The 18007-nt window shown below is 35.1% G+C and overlaps 2 long non-coding RNA genes across 2 annotated transcripts; both read right to left on the reverse strand.

Moving 5' to 3' along the window:
• Positions 1 to 204: 204 nt before the first annotated feature.
• On the reverse strand, positions 205 to 3098 carry LOC138700516 (uncharacterized). The gene is made up of 2 exons (XR_011332372.1): positions 2969 to 3098; positions 205 to 426 (listed from the first exon to the last, which is right to left on the reverse strand). It is a non-coding gene; the product is annotated as an uncharacterized lncRNA (long non-coding RNA).
• A 10760-nt stretch (positions 3099 to 13858) lies between these two features.
• LOC138700517 (uncharacterized) lies at positions 13859 to 16947 on the reverse strand. The gene is made up of 2 exons (XR_011332373.1): positions 16849 to 16947; positions 13859 to 14078 (listed from the first exon to the last, which is right to left on the reverse strand). It is a non-coding gene; the product is annotated as an uncharacterized lncRNA (long non-coding RNA).
• Between the last annotated feature and the right edge of the window lie 1060 nt (positions 16948 to 18007).

Raw genomic sequence — 18007 nt, forward strand, 5'->3', positions numbered from 1 at the left:
GCCTTTCATCAATGTCCGGAATTTGGAACAAATTCGTCCAGGCATTCTGTGAACAGTTAAATTACCCACAATTTGTACCACAATGTCCATTCGAAACTGTGAGTATTGTAGGTGGGCCTAATGTGAAGGGGGATAGGTGATAATGAAGGATTTATAATTTTAAACGTCAATATAAATATTTCACAAAAGAAATGAAACAAAATGTTTCTTCTGCAGTTCCTTTATTGTTGTTAACTCATACAGCTCATTCGGATTTCACTTCCTAACCGATAAGCATTATTTTTTTTTATGTATGTGCAGGAGGCCGGGAGGAGGCACGATATTGACCAATTCGGGTTCTTTTCTGCATATGCTAGATATTACTTTTTTAAAATCCTCTATATTTTGTGTCCAGGCGCACACCAAGCACATCAGAATACATAAGATCTGCAAGAAATTTCGAGAAATATTATTTAGTTATAATGTGACTGTAGAAATAAATAACATTATTATAAATTTATCTAATCCACATAGGTGTAATCTGTCTGTTCGTGTTCATCCTAGAAAACACATTATTATTACTCAAGTATTTTCACTGTGTAATATTTATATCTTTGACTGTATTTTTCTAGTAAAACATGTTTCATATTCAAGTGATGGACTAGACAAATGTTGATGATCGGATCTTAATATTGCCTGGAAAAATAATTGTTAATCAAACTTTTGGGAATGGGAGTGTATACTTTTCTTCTTAATCTAGCGTGGGAAGGTTTTGTATTTAGTATTATAGACAGATAAAACACGCTGAAGGGACGTCTATTTTAGAGCAGTATTGCAGATCTGACTTCCATCCAGTGTAGATAAGTTTAGTGCATTGAATAATTAATACTTAATAGTGGAGCAGAAAAATTCGCCCCGTCGCTGGGGATCAAACCCGGTCCTTGATTCTACGTACCAAGCGCTCTAAGCATTGAGCTACGCCGAAGTCCAATCCACAGCACCGGATCGAACTCCCCTCCTCCAGTGTTTTTCCCTTTGTGGCCTGACTCCAAGTTGGGCTTGTATAATGGCAATTGACTTAATAAAATGCCAACATACATGCCCAACTTTAAGTTAGGCCACAAAGGAAAATATATAGGAGGAGGGGAGTTTGATCCGGTGCTGTGGATTGGACTTCGGCGTGAGTTAATGATGAGAGCGCTTGGTACGTAGAACCAAAGACCCGGGTTTGATCCCCTTGCGCCAGGGCGAATTTTTCTCCTCCAATAATAATTGTTGCCATAACAGATATATTCTATAGGACCAATAAATAATAATATTTAGTAAATTAGTACAGAGACTTGAGTTAAGTAATGTAGGTCGATCGGCGGCTCGCGAACGGCATGAAGATCATGCAACACACGGCAAACCGTCTCCCGCCCGCTCAGCAATCCAGTTCACTCTCCGTAGCAGTTGTGCTGGCATTAGATTGCGTGTTATTCTTCTGATTCTGTTAGTGAAGTCTTTAGTTTCTGGAGTAGTTGTGTTGACGTTGGAGTCCGCGTTATTCTTCTATTGTGTTGATGGAGTTTTTATTTTATGAGTACTTGTGTTAACGTAAGATTACGTGCTATTCTTGTGATTGTGTTAATGAAGTGTTTAGGTTTAGTACTGGTTGTGGTGACGTTGGATTACATGTTATTCTTCTAATTGTGTTAGTTAAGTGTTCAGATCACCTTACTCAAATTACACCATAGAAATTTACTTCAGAGCAAAGGATTTTTATGGAAGAGACTTATCTGAAGAAAGGGCGATTGCGGAAAGGTAAAAATATGATTTGCAAGAAAATTTCATAGTTTTGTAGTTCCACATACCAGCAGAAGCTAAAGACCATTCCTAAACCTGAATACTTCACTAACACAGTCAGAAGAAGTACACGTAATCTCACGTCAACACAACTCTCTTACGGAGAGCTTGGGACACGATTTTCCGCGTGTTGCATAGGCCTAAATTATGTAAGCGAACACTCTGTAAGTTAGTACGTGACAATGCAGCACAAATTGGAACAACGAATATTCATTTATGATACGTATAATACAAAGGAATTATATAAAAAAGTTCGCAATATATTTCTAATCAAATACCCCTGCGTTCAACAACCATCTGGGAGAAACCGGTACATTTCTAAATTTAAAAAAGAAAAAAAAAAAAAAAGAACATAGATCGCGTTCAAAGTGACGGAAACTTTATGTCATAACTTATAGGACTAAATAGTCTCCCAGTCCTTAACAAAGTTGGCTCAGCAGGCAGTGTATCCAAGACTTGAACTTGAAGAACCACGTAACGGTTAACACTGAAACCTTAAGAAACAGCAGTTGGAATGAACCATATGCCTATGTTTCAATACCATCAATAGAGACGAAATTTTGCGAGTGATTACAAATCATTTGAAATTGTGTAAAATGTCCAATAGACAGGATGGTCGACAGATCAAGCGCTTGTTATAATGTAAGACGACAAACTACAACTTTCAATGTAGTATGTACATCGAGAAATATTATTGCCGAAAACTGACGATTTGATTCATCTCTAAGCGGGCTGTTACTTGCTCATACCATTTTTTCGAACGGCGCCGTACTAAGCGAACCTGTTTCTAGGTGTACATGCTTTACAAGAAGTATGAATATGAATATGCTGCATACGTAACCATAAATATTGTCACTTCAACTATAGTGCCAGACATGAACTATATTTTCAAAGATTAAGTCAGTTCAGTGTTGCCAATTCAGCGGTTTTCCCATTCGTCTTTCCTTGTTAGTTTTGGGTGTAAAATTGATCAACTTTCTTTTGCTGATAGCTTATAGGGATTTAGCGGTTATTTTTAACACTCTGAGCGGCATAAAATGACATTTTACATTAGTAACATAGCAGCCGCTTCTGCATTGTTTTAAATATGCATTTAGCAACACTGAGTTAATAACCATTTTATAATTTGTATTTATTCACTTACCAAAGCCTTGTTCATGTTGTATCGTATTGGAAGGAACTAATACGACTGTGAATTGGCTTGGAAAGCAAGCACTCTCAATTTATATAGAAATGTTATGTTTCGAAACTCGATTTGACTCAGCGGTTCAAGAAACCACATAACCCACACTAAAGGGTTATTACTTTTTGATAAAATTATCATGCAACTGTGATGAAACATCGGTCACTGTGACATTGGCATGTTAGAAAAATAAGAAATGCGTCTGTAATTTTACTATCACTTCTCTTATTGATTACTGTAATTATTTTACAAACTTCTAAAATATACTTAGAATGCATTTCCGTCTCTGCCATTGTCTTTTGAAGTTGCGTTTGCTCTTTGTGTTCGTTCTCACGAAATGTAATGTTGAAATCAACAAAGAGTTTCGTGTTAAATGTAATCCATAACAGTCCACGTAGGGTCAAGGCCTAAGAGCGAACTGCTCGTCTTTCATCCTCACGCCTCAGCAGAGGTGAAAGATCATCTAACCAATACGGAGGTATTGTGTGATAGGTACGGTTAATCCTGAAGCCGTTTTAGCTGGCTTGCGAAACCGGATTTTTTTATTCACCGTAGCTCCAAAAGTTCATCACGACGCTGAGTGGGTACTGGTCACATACTAGCTGAAATTTAACGAGAAAATTTCTTCCACCATGAAGACTAGAAGCAGCACTCATTGTATAACGCTAATTCAAAGTACGACGCCATAGGCTACGCTGTGTCTGTGCGGTATACAGTTACATTTGATTTCCCATATTTTTTGCTTTTCATATATGAAATATAAATACAAATTATTGTCATGCTGGAAATATTCGCTTTTGGGCCTTCCATAGAAGATAAGTTTTTAGTACTTCTGATAACGGAGTTGTGTTAAGTCATATCTGTGTAAATCGGTCACTCCATTGTGAATGTTGTGACATTTGAACTACAAATCACAAAAGGAAATAGTTTTACAACATTCGTAAAGATGTTGAGGAAGCACGCACAACGGGATCGAAAATTTAAACCCTGAGAAAAATGCGGAAACGAAGACGGATAATAAGTTTAGAGGATTTCGATAACTGTGCGGGTGGAAGGAAGTTCCAGGAATTTTATGAATTGAGAAAGAAAATTCCAACCCTTCTTAAAATTCATCAGTTTGTAAACAAGAAATACATTTCAAGGAGAAGTACAGTAACTTTAGGAAAACCGTATGTGATTTGGGATTGAAATTTACCAAATGTAAAAACAAACGTTTAGCCTTCGTAGAGCACTGCGATATTGTAGCACGCCGTGTGGCTTACTTGTGAGCAATAGAGCAAAATTAAAAAGGGCCCCGAAAGCCTGTTATAGATAAAACAAGAATCATTTTTGCTAGTTTTGTATTACTACACTTGAAGATAGTATGCAGGTGTATACTTTTTTGAGCCACTATAGGACAATTAGAATTCTTAGGAATACGAATTTACAGTTCTCATATTTCCGTCCTATTACCGTGATTTGTCGTCGATTGAACTGATAAGAAGACGTGTGGTAAAACATGAAGTTACAAAAAAATGTGACAAGCCTGAACCTAATGTTCCTGAGAGGAGTCAAAAACCAGGCCCTAAATGAGGTGACGGTATGTCATTTGGCTCGTTATTGCACACATGTGTCAGTTATTGAGAGTAGCTGAATAATGTTATGAGTGTTGTTTCCGGGAGCGAATCTGAAACAATGTATAGTGCTGATGACAATAGCGCTCGTTTCATAAACAAACATACTCGCGTCTTAATTACTGCCAGTATAGGCTCGTTGCATAATGTACTATTATCGTACTAATTATACTGTACTTCGTTACACTCGTTTATTATGTTCAACTCGAAACGAGAACCCCCCATCATTTTACTGTTACGACCTAACGAGATGATCCGCGGTCAGACTGTGGAGCCGTGTTCTTCTGCTTGGAATCTCATTTACTGTAGATATTGCTACTGTTAGACCTGGAAACATTATTTTCGAATTCGCTATAGAAATAAATCAAATTGTTCCAAGTAGCAAATGTCTTCTTATAGATTGTTAGGATCTAACGCTGCGCTTGTCGTCTATAGTCTATAGCCAATATCACCATTCCCCTTCATCACAAAATAGCGTTTTCCTTTTGCACGTCATCACCAAATCACAAATCAACTCCACAGTTTCCTGCAGTAGCCTACATAGGGGCATTTTATGTTCGCTAAACTTAAGAACAAATTATACAGAGATGGCGATGGCTGAACTCGGTCCGCACTCCAAAATAATACACCAGAGCTAATTCTCTTTTCACTAATCAAATCGTAAGAGAGCAGCATAATTTACGTGAACTAATCACAAACATTGCTATGACGCATGCTGAAGTTTCCGGCTTTCTGTCTGCTTTTGCCTTAAAGTTGTTTTTGCGACTTTACCTGACTCTTGATCCGGCCTCAATAACTTCCATACAGTTTCTCTGAAATATTCAAAGACATACCATATCAATGAATCCTTAATTGAAAATAATGATATTCACATAAAGTTTTAGTATTAAATTTCTTCTAAACAATTTAACATATTCATGATCTCCACCACTTATATCATATATATTTAATTTGTCGTATAATTCATTTTTATGTGTTAATTTATGTTTCTTCAAATGTTTCCAGATATCTGTATAATCATAGGGGATAATATGAAATATTACGGGTTGGCATTTTTATTAATTTTATACTTACTACCGGCTTTACTGGATACGGAGTTAAAATAATAATCATCATCATCATCATCATCCTTCACGAATTAGGCCTCTGTAGACCTGTTTCGGCCCCATCTAGCAGTCTTCTTAACGGTCTTCCTGGTCGACGATGTCCTCTAGGTTTATATTGCATCATAATTTTTGGGATATCCTTATACTGCTTGTTTGAGGCTTGAAAGTAATGTAGTTTTCCCTAAGATAGGTTACTAGCCTTATCGTTAGGTAGTCCAGTAGTGGGGCTGCCACTTTTAGCCTCTGGACAGGCTTGTAATGCAGCATTTCCTCTGCATTTGATGAAACAGTTATACCGCTGTGACTCGGTCGCCATTTCCTCGTTGGTAGAAACAGGGTGGACCACGGGAAGGTGAGGATGGCATTTGGATAGGAGAGGCTGTATGTTTCGCGTCACTATCCCTTCTTCACCCCTTAAAATAATAATATGCCCTAAAATTTAACAGACACCATAAAGATGAGATCATATTATCAAAGACAAAAATGAAAGCTTCACTGAACGGGGAAAAAAAATGCATCAATATTCAGTAGACTAGGAATCTGAAGTTTTACCATAAACAAAAACTTTAATCGTAATGATGGCACCTTACACAATGCACATAGTATAATCGGGTTAATTATTACAAATTCTTAAAGATACACGTGTGAAAAAAAAATGTTCTGTTATTGAACCTTTACACAAGCGATTCTGTACGATGCTAACCGTCTCGCCTGGATGAAAATTTTTTTGCAATAACATAGCTGTGGCTCTATTCAGAAATTATATCTACAAATGCATAAATTATCAAAATGTTCCCTTAAAATCTAGAGCACGTGCACAACCTGTATTATTTCGTAGGTTTCTCACTTGTTATCTATGATTACAATCCAGTCATTCTTCAGAAAACACACATTAGAAAGCAAGTGGTACATATAAACACATTATCTCATAAGTATACCCTAACTTAACTTAGAGGCAAATATAAAACTCTATAATTCTACAGTTAGCATTATCCTTTCGTCAGTTTGTATGAGGTGAAGACAAGCAAGCGAACACCTATTCGGACCTAGCATCGAGGGTAGTAGATAATTTCTACGGAAATTCTCTATTTCTATACAGTGCGCTAGAATGTGTCTCCAAGAATCTTTTTCCACACATAATGGGCAGATGCGGTCTCATTCTTCGTTGTCAATTTTATGACTCTTCCTTCCTCCCAATCTTAGCCACGCCAAACCCGCTGAATTATATTTGCTACATAAATTTATATACATACTGAGCGATGAATCTGAAGACGAGGTCCTAGTGCTTAGCGTCATGTTCTAAACCTCAACTTGCAATTTGTGCATTGAACTGAATGGACGCCATTTTGAGCACCTGGTTTAAATAGTACATTTTATAACATTAAACTGATATATATACAGAAACGTAATACAAATAGTTTATGGAACTTTGTGTGTGTATTTATAATCTGTTAACTATATCGTGCCGGAAACCGCAAACTTCAACTGTGCAGATAGATTTTCATAGCAGACCGACAAATGAAAAAAAATAGCTGACCATTACTGATTGTAAGTTTGCGAAATTGAAACTTGAATAAAACACCATTTAAAAATTCCAGAACATAACCTTTCTATGGTGCAAGCTTTAAACTAGAACCATGTCCGGGACTACGTAGTAAATACGAGTTATGAGTATAGTAGATTTTCTATCAATAGAAAAGAAAATTACTACAAATATCTGAATCACATAATTATCCGAATTTAAATTCATGTTAGAGTCACTTATATCTTTAATCTTTTAGACACTTTAAATCAGGATTCAGAAATGGCCATAGCACTTCTACTGCTTTGTTGAATGTTACTGAGGATATACGCGCAACCATGGATAAACGACAGGCTACTGTACTAGTTTTATTGGACTATAGCAAAGCCTTTCATTCTGTTGACTTCGATCTACTATCGACTAAACTACAAACGCTACATCTTTCTCATAGTGCTATCACCTGTATATATTCCTACCTTACTGGCCGCCAGCAGCTTGTCATATCTAATAACCGTTTTTCATCCTGGCGTACTGTAAATACAGGAGTTCCTCAGGGTTCAGTATTAGGCTCCTTGCTCTTCTTTATTCATATAAATGGAATTTCTAAATCATTTAAGCACTGCAGATATCAAATATATGCAGACGACGCGACGTTCAATTGTATATTTCAGCCCGGCCTGATGCACTAAATGACCATTAATAGTCTTAATGAAGATCTTGATTTCATCTCTTCCTGGTCTCAACAATTTGGGCTTAACCTAAACGCATGTAAATCACAGGCTATTCTGTTCGCGAACCGTAGATTAATTCCTGATTTCAACGACCTGAATATTCCACCTGCGAAACTGAACAAAACAATCATCCCGTTTAGCTCTACCGTAAAAAATCTCGGAGTGCATTTCGAATCTAATCTCAATTGGGATACGCATATTAATTATACATGTAAGAAGGCATTCTCTATTCTCCGTTCACTAAAAAGATTGTATCATTATCCATCTAAATTAAAACAGACGCTGGTACAGACACTCATTCTACCTCACTTCGATTATTGCGACGTTTTGTTCAGTGATCTCAGGATTGATTCCGCTCAGAAACTACAGCGTGTTCATAATGCGTGCATTCGCTTCATTTGTAATGTTCGATACTATGATCTTATCTCACCTTCTTTCGAGAAGTTATCATGGCTTAGGTTACATGAGAGGAGAAATCTGCACTCACTTTCTCTCTTATATCCAATTATGCATACTTCATCCCCCTCTTATTTATTCGCTCGTTTTCATACTCTCTCTTGCTATCATAATATTAATACTCGATCACAACGCGATAACATGCTAGAAATTCCACTTCACACATCGTCTCTATATTCCTCGTCTTTCACTGTTGCTACCTCTCGTCACTGGAACTCTCTGCCGCCTGAAGTCAAGGGCTGCCGAACATTGAAATCTTTCAAATCCACGTTATAAAATTATCTTATGACGAGTTTCCAAACTAGTTACTATTATGACAAGTGTTGTATTGCATGTTTCCACGTATTCACATTTTTTTTTAAATGTTCTAGTGATATTTAACTTATTTTATATCTTTGTTTTCATATTTCCCGATAATGGTGTATCTATAATGTGATAACTTGAGCTATATATAATCATAATTTTTCCTTACTGTGTCTACCTAAAAATATTGTATTCATTGCATGCTTTGTACTGCACTATTTTATTACTATTATTATTATTATAATTATTATTATTGTTATTATTATTATTATTATTAATATTCTTATTATTTATCATTTTTATTATTATTATTATTTATTATTATTATCAATAAATTGTCTTATTTTTTATACTTTGTATGTCTCATTTATTTTGACGTGATGTTCACATTTATTAAGGTAAACATTGGTAATTTCGTGATAATTTCATGAAAATTAATTTAAAATACAAATGTGTAAATATATCCTCATTCCTATTTTTTTCGTCTAAAAGACGATAATTTTCTGTACAAATCTGGAGACATAAAAGAATGGACACGTTTTTGAACACGTGCCAAAAACAACTTTTACAAATTAAGCTAAAAGGTTGGTTATTTCGTGATAACCTTGGTAATTTCGTGATATTACATTGATAATTTTGTGAGAGGTAGAAGAATTGTGGAAAAATTCATTAAAGTCAAATGAAATTCTCATTTATTGTTTCAAGACTTCAAACATAGTAATTCCGTCTAATATTCATAGCAAGAAAACATAGAAATACATATCAACACATAATAAAAATGAAATCAAAGTAAAAATTGAAATTGATAAGGGATCTTCTTTGCCCTCAAAAGGTGAGCACTTTTATTACGGACTTTACTATAGCCTGTATTACTAGGGTAACTCCAAAAGTAATGCTTAACATTTGTTTAAAAATTATATTTTTATCCTACAGCTTTGCTATTTTCACAGAATGTAGATACATCCTTTAGGAACAAAATGTCACTTTTACACATAATCCCCGTCCCTTTCAACTGCCTTACGTAACCTAGGAATGAGGGCCTGTAGACCAACACGGTAAAAGTCTGGACCAACACGTTCTGAGCCACTCTTTAGCAGCGGGCACAAGGGAGTCATCTTCTAACCTCGTTCCGCGAAGGAATCCTTCAGTTTACCAAAGAGATGGTAATCGCACGGTGCCAGTTCAGGACTATAAGGCGGATGTTTCAGTGTTGTCTATCCGAATTTTCTGATCTGGTCTGTGGTCTTGTGACTGACATATGCCTGTGCGTTGTCGTGCAATAGCAGAACATCCTTCTTCTCTCGATGTCGTCGAACACGACTCACTAGAGTTTGAAGATTCTTGAGAGTTGCCACATACGCATCAGAATTAATGGTGGTTCCGTGTGGCATGGTGTCCACAACCGAGAGTCCTTCTGAATCGAAAAACACAGTAGCCATAACTTTTCCTGCCGAAGGTGCACTTTTGAATTTCTATTTCTTTGGTGAATTTACATGATGCCATTACATTGTCTGCCTCTGTCTCCGGTCCAAAATGGTGGAGTCATGTTTTATCTTCTGTTACAATTCTTGCAAGTAAATTATCTAGCACTTATCATTGGCACTTAGCATGATAACAAATCAAACAGAATCTACGCTGAACCCATTGCGTCCCCTTTTTCTCTTTTGTTATGACATCTTATCTTCAGATTTCTAAAATTCCTATTGTAATACAATTTTTAAAATAGTATAAAATGTAACGCTTAATGCTCAAGAAAATTTCGCCTCAAACAGCTAAGATTTCTATCAGTAAAGCTAAGCCTATATGTCGACTACAGCTGTATCTAAAATTCCAAACAGATTTCCTAAAATTTCATTAAGATATAATAATAATAATGATAATAATAATAATAATAATAATAATAACGGAAGTGCGCACAATGTGCAGATATAATAAATCATTGTACCAAATATCATATGCTTACCTTTAGTAATAAGTCTGTAATGTAATTACAAACATGCACAAAATTTATACGCCTGCGACATCGACGCTAACTTGCTCTCTTCAAACATAAAAGCTCACTGAAGTAGATACAATAGTCACACAAAGCGTAGCTGTATTTTTCTGGAAACCGGACAACATATGCAATCTTTTGGCGGAAATTTCAATCTCGTCACACCATTGGTTAGTTCACAAAAGAGCAAAGAAAAAGTATCACGAAATAATCACTGCCACGAAATTAGCAATGTTTACCCTATGCTTTTTCCTTTCTTTCTGTATGTTATATATTATGTCTGATTTCTACTTACTTGTTGTTTACATTATATTATTATTATCTTACTCAGTTGTGTGTGTAAAATTGTAGTGTACTTTGTAAATTTGTAGTGTCTTTGTAACGCAGTTTTACTCCTGTTTGAGTGTTAGAGGATGCCGTATGGGCCTAACTCTGCCAGGTTACATAAATTATTATTATTATTATTATTATTATTATTATTATTATTATTATTATTATTATTATATAAATAGTATTCCTGTTTCCTCTAAAAACTGAAACGAATTTATACTCTATCCTGCTTCTTGAACTGGGCGCTGTACGCTCATTTTCTTTTGCCTTCTGACATACATTGCCTTTTCTAAATCCTGGTACCCTCGCCCATTTCTCTTACTACATTTCGCCGGTATTTTTTTTTTTTTTTTTTCCCGAATTTCTTCGCTTTGTTTGACATTTTCACTACTACTATCACAAAACTAGGATTCGCAACACTCGTAATTTAAGTGGCAAGTAAATCGTATTGCTATCCACTGATAAGTTTATCTTCAAAGTACAGGTGGAAATACTACTCGCTTTCGTAACCCAAGCCAAAGTGACGCAATCAGCCTTGACGAATATCGCGGCTCCGCACCGGATCGCTAGAGGCGGTCTATCTCATTCCTCACGCATTTATTGTAAACGATTACATATTTTTAAAAAGCGACATCTTTCCTCCAATTAATTGAAATAAATCATTACCTTAAGAGGGGAGGTACACTTTTCGTTAGAATAAGTTTACTATATTTCAAATTTATTTATATCTATTATATAAAAATTTGAATAGCCTTCACCTTTGAGTATTAGTGCTCACATGTTTGGCGTTCCACATTGACTGCAAGCTTGCTTCGCATGCCACGTGACATGAAAATATTCTTCGGAGAAAGTTAACTCAGCCGCCCATGCTTACATAATTAACACGAGTAAGATCACCATTTAATCAATTACAAAATGTTTATTTGTCTCACATTCTTGCAGGAAGTATGGCCAGCTAGTTGTTTATTTTTTCTGTTTGCTGGCAAGTTCGCTGTGTGCTGTTTGTGGAGAGATTTCCACATTAGTTAGTAACAGTTCTCCTTTAAATAAAGTAGTTGTCTTAAGAGCGAGGCATAGAACGATGCTTCTAAGGACATGTAACTTATTACAAGGGACCGCACTTGTCCCAGTAGGCAACTGAAGTTTTTATTGTAGCGGACAATGCGCGTGATTCTAGTAAGCGAAGTACTTCTGTTTGCTCACGCGACTCTTGTTGGTAAAATTACGTGGAACAAAGAATAGGCCACTTCAAAAATTACACTAATATTTATAATTTATATTATTTACATTGTGTACACTAGAGCACACAATTTTTACCATTTACATTATGTTAATAAATGCAGGCCTATATTTATCAACCATTATTTACACTATTATTTACAGTGTTGGGTATTGTAACGCAAGGTATTTTATCTCTTAATACTATAGTCTACTTATTTTGCAAATAGTGTATAATTATGTATGAAGAGAATATCAGACATTGACTACTTTTAAGAGCCTATTGTCAAAAAGATTGCTATCCGTCTCTAGAATATGGTTGTTCTTCAAATAGCCTACAACTTTAATAGAATATGATTCTTATATTATTTTAATATATTAATTGTCCTTCATTATGTTTGTCACTTCATTGATAGAAATTGTAATAGTTTAACTGTAGAATTACATGTAACTAAACACATATACATTTTGCATTTATTATTATTATTATTATTATTATTATTATTATTTACGTTATTATTATCATTATTATTTATATCATCATCATCATTATTCCATTGCATTCTGTGCTGCTGTTATTAATATTTCCTACGCATTTTGATACTGATTTAGTGGAAGGGAAGGCCTTATGGTCTTAACTTTTCCAGTAAGAATAAATCAACGAACTAATAATTTAAATTGTAAGAAAGCCCATCGTAGTATCAGTCTTTATTATAATCAAGCATTCTAAACTGTCTATGAGGTCTAGTTTAGAATCACGAATTGAACGTCAATTGCAGCACAGAATATATGCAAGTGCTCCCTGATATTATTTGTGGCACTCTCAAATTTAACGCCACACTAATATAGTCTATGAAGAACTAACCTTATCTCCGTATGTATGTTTAGACAGCGAATTTAATAATAGGTTATATTTTTACTGAGATAGTGAACAAGAGTTGGGTCTTCAATATTACATAATTTCAATTATATTATGTTATTTAAGTGAAGGATGTATTTAGTGAGTTTGAGAAAAGGGGAATGAACTTGATTGTGAAAACTAGTAGTAATAGTTTTCAATGTAGCTGAGAATAGGAGAAGTGAAGTAGGATAAGGAGGAGATAGGCTAAATTAGAAGAGAGATAAGTGAAAGTGAAAGTACATGAAAGACGTAGTAAGAGCATTATATATCTGTGTTTAAGCTGTAAATAGTGTAAGTAAGAGACTGCTGACGCAAATAAGGAAAAATGAAGGGCCATCTGGACAGCATAATATGTTGAGAAAAATTTATACAATATATCATTGCATATATTATACCCTCGGATAGAATATGGTCTCTAGTTATTAGGCCTATTGCTTTTTCGGCTATCGGTTCATTAAAAAAAACTTGTCCATTTTGACATCTTCTATTACTCTCCAGAATTTCTTACAAATTGAACCAGACATTTTGAGTGGTGCCAAAATGCCTGTAATGTTTAACACAAACTCTGCTCGAAAGTGTAAGTATTCTAGGTAATGTGGAGAGGGAAGGGTAACGTTCATAATATTATATTTTCAATTTTATACGTAAGTAGAGGTATTTTTAGAAAATAAAACAAAATTTATCACCTATATTGTCTTTATTACTGTTAGCACATACAGCTTACTCGGATTTCACATCCGAAACCTTAACAATAATATCACTTGCCACAGTGGTGTTTCTTGGGCGGTGCCTCCTTCTTTTCCTTCTCACCTTTAATCTTCTCTATGATTTCTTTTATATCAGCGTCTGCATATTGTACACAGACGCACACCAACAACACCACCACGAAACATACGATCTGCAAGAAAATTCGAGAAATGTTATCTGTTATGGTGTGGCTACTGTGAGATATAACATCGTTATGAAAATTAACTAATGCACATCTGTCAGTCATGTAGTCTGTCACAGTAGTGAATCTTTCATTCTTTAGCAAAGCATTCATATTTATTCTAGAAAACGAAGACAAACTTCTTTACCGAAAATACTATATAAGTACTAGAGAGAATAATTATTATTGCATGTGCATAATGTATAGTATTTTCGTATATTGCGTTTTTAGTTGGTTATTGAACGACGTTTATGTTATTTACCTCGATGGTATTGGTGATAGCGAGATGGTATTTGGCGAGATGAAGACGAGGATTTACCATAAATTACCTGACATTTGTAGTACAGTTCGAAAAAGAACTCGGAAAAACTAAACCAGCTAATCCAGTGAAGTCAACGAGAGAGCAAACGTGCCTCAGAACCCATATGCGCTGCTCAGAGCACGTAGGGCACGTAGGTACAAGTCACTGGTGAACACAAGGGTTGTACATTACACATTGACGAAGAAATCATTCAGTAAGTTTTAGGCTGACTGGACTCTTGGCTTCGTATGTGAATGAAAGATGAGGTGATGCTCTTTGTTTGGTATGTAGAAATGATTTAGTTACAAAGAAAGCAGTGTCAAGCGCAATGACATTATTACTTGATTTACAGAATGATGTACTATTCGCATTTTGTGTTTTTATTGACATTAAATAGTAGTAAATGTATGTGTAGATGTATGTACAGCTTCTTTCTCAATGCACTGCATCTAGTTTACAGAATGAAGTACAAACAAAAGGGTATATTGCTAATAGTGTAGACTTGTTACATGTCAGTTACGAGTTGCAAGTCCAAAATTTATCAAATTCGATTTTTTTTACCTGACATGTTGTGTTTTGCATAGACTACCATCCTGTAAGCAAGGATATTCTAAGTCCGTGTCTAGGCCTGTGTTTTTTAATTATGTAAGTATTTTATTTCAATAGGTATTCTTGTATTACAAACCTATCATATATAGTTTCTTTGGTGTCCTGAAAAAAATTCTTCAATGGACTTGGGATATTTGCCAATTCATGTCTTCCGTTAGAAAGTATTGTCTTTGTCTATAATGTACCAGCAAATACATTCTATGATCATAAAGTTCTTCTCATATTTTACAAAGCTTTAAGTTCTGATATACTATAGACTATTCTGGGGTGTAAAGATTTGTGGTGCAATTTATTTTTATATTTGGCAGTACGTACATATATAAGCAATTTCTCTCACTTGTAAACCTGAAAAAACCAAGACTAAGATCACGATTATCAGATGATAATATGCGCCCGAACTAAGAAGGCTGGTGTCGGTAAAAAGCAAAAAATACACTTCTAAATTAGGCTACAATTCAGAAATTTAAATTTGTTTCTAGAAGTGTGATTTTCATATAATAAGTACATGATTATGTAATAGTTACGTAGTAATTAATTAGATAGGCTTCATTATCTAAAACTGCCTAAGTTAAAGAGAATATATGTATGTTTATTATTTGTTGTAGGCATATTATTTCATTCTACCATATCCAGAATGTCCTGTTATTTCTTTTCCTTTTTTATTAGTTTAAAACACAAACGCAGCGTTTATCTGCTAATTGCATTATTCGATAAATATATAGGCTAACAATTAATTGGGTCCTAGTTATTATCTGAAAGTGTGTAAGTTAAGAAGAGTCTATGTATATTATTAAATTCTACTGTTTTATAATTATTTGCATTTATTAGAAAGGTACATGCTGCAAAACATACTTTGATTTCTTGTTGTGAATGTAACACAATATATATTGCTTAAAAACAGTTTAATTCACCACGCAGTGGTAGGCTAATAGAGTTCATTTTGCTCACCCCTTCCTGATCACCGCTACTGCCTGCAGAATAGATTCATTCCAACCACTCAGTGTTTTATAGCACGGAGAGTCGAGTACGTGCATCTAACCTTGACATCCCTGAGCTAATCAGACCAAGCGGAGAACAAACTCGCGCCCGAGCGCAACTCTGTATGAGCAGGCAAGCTCCTCAGCCGACTGAGCTATGAGGGTGGCTATATTGCGTTTTCAAGAAATAACTGTAAGATTACATAGAATTGAATATATAAGTACTTCCGGTTGATTAAATTATTATTGGTAAGTGGATGATGGCATATTAATTATATCCTAATTCAGACTAAAAACGAATTCTCAGATTCTAAACTAAACTAAACTAAATTATTCCCAAAATACAGTAGTCCTAGTCCACACCCGTGGAGTAACGGTCAGCGCGTCTGGCCGCGAAACCAGGTGGCCCGGGTTCGAATCCCGGTCGGGGAAAGTTACCTGGTTGAGGTTTTTTCCGGGGTTTTCCCTCAACCCTATACGAGCAAATGCTGGGTAACTTTCGGTGCTGGACCCCGGACTCATTTCACCGGCATTATTATCTTCCTTTCATTCAAACGCTAAATAACCTAGATGTTGATACAGCGTCGTAAAAAAATAACTCCACTCCGTAGTCCTACCATGTAGTTAAGCGATGCTTTGGAAGAATGCTAAGATATTGCATAAAAAGAGAAACTTACCCATTCCCTTTAGAATGAGCGTGAAGTCTATATCTTAATCCTTACCAAGAATCAAATCCGAATTCTCTGAATTTATGGTCGCACATATTAGCATTTGGACTGTAACGTGAGACGTGAATAATAAAATGAACCATAAAATCAGTAATATGAACAGCATGTTGTGTCGGTATACTTACCAATGCCTTATTCATGTTGTGACGTATTGGAAACACGACTCTGAAGTGATTGGGAATCCAAACGCTCTGGATTTATATATGAATTCTATCGAAACTCCACTTGCCTCAACGAGTTGCAGCTCATAAAAATCACACTGAGAAGATACATTATTATCTTCCCATGAAATTGATCGTTTCGCTCTGTGGGGTGTATGTCCATTAGTACGATACTTTGTGGATATGTTACTACAGCTTTTGAAGTTTTAAAAAATTAACAAATTCTTAAATTGATGGTATTTCCTACCGTTTGAGATATTTTTGTGGAATTTATTATTGTTAATAATATTATTAATTAATTGTCTTAAGACGCAGAATAGTTCCCAATAATGAAAAATTATATGAAGAAGTTTCAAACAAAAGCGATTAATCAGCAACAAAAAAGAGATCTAGTACAATTTAAATTGATTGTACACCATAAATAAGCTGGCGAAATATCGCTACGCAAAACGTTATTATGGTGGTGACGATGGCATCTTGAAGTTTTCTGCTCAGCTTGTATTTTTCCCTCGACTTTATAAAGATTTTCGGAATGATACCTCATGCTCCAAAGAACAGACCAGTAACTATGATGGTTTTAATACTATAGTTGATAGATAAGAACGGAATGGTGGGTTTGCAGATTTTCTTTTTCTCTTCGTTCACATCAAATGGTCGAGTGGTTGAATTTTCAAATCTGATCGTACGATCAATTATTTATTATTTATGAATTATTACTTTATTTACTTATTTATTTATTTATTTATGTATTTATTTATTTATTTATTTATATTGCAGGTTTTGAGTTTCATAAAATCAACAAATACCTAAATTGATGGTATTTCCCTAATCATATATACGAGTAATATATCAGATTGCTCAGCCTAATAGGCTTTGACGGCAACTATTTTTATCAGTTATTGTCCTCCCATCTTGCTACTGCATAAGAGATCACGCTATCACTCTCATTTCAATTGCGTAAAGGATCTGTACTTCCATTTAACAGTCGTTCTCAAACGACGGTGGCTATTCTTGTGGTTTTTCTCTTCCACATGTCACCGTTTTTAACATGGAGATGGCCAATCTGTTATATATGTGATCAAGGGTATTTCCTACCCTGTTCAGATTATTTATTTATTTACTT

The sequence above is a fragment of the Periplaneta americana genome, chromosome 5 (genome assembly GCF_040183065.1).
Source record: "Periplaneta americana isolate PAMFEO1 chromosome 5, P.americana_PAMFEO1_priV1, whole genome shotgun sequence".
NCBI lineage: Eukaryota > Metazoa > Arthropoda > Insecta > Blattodea > Blattidae > Periplaneta > Periplaneta americana.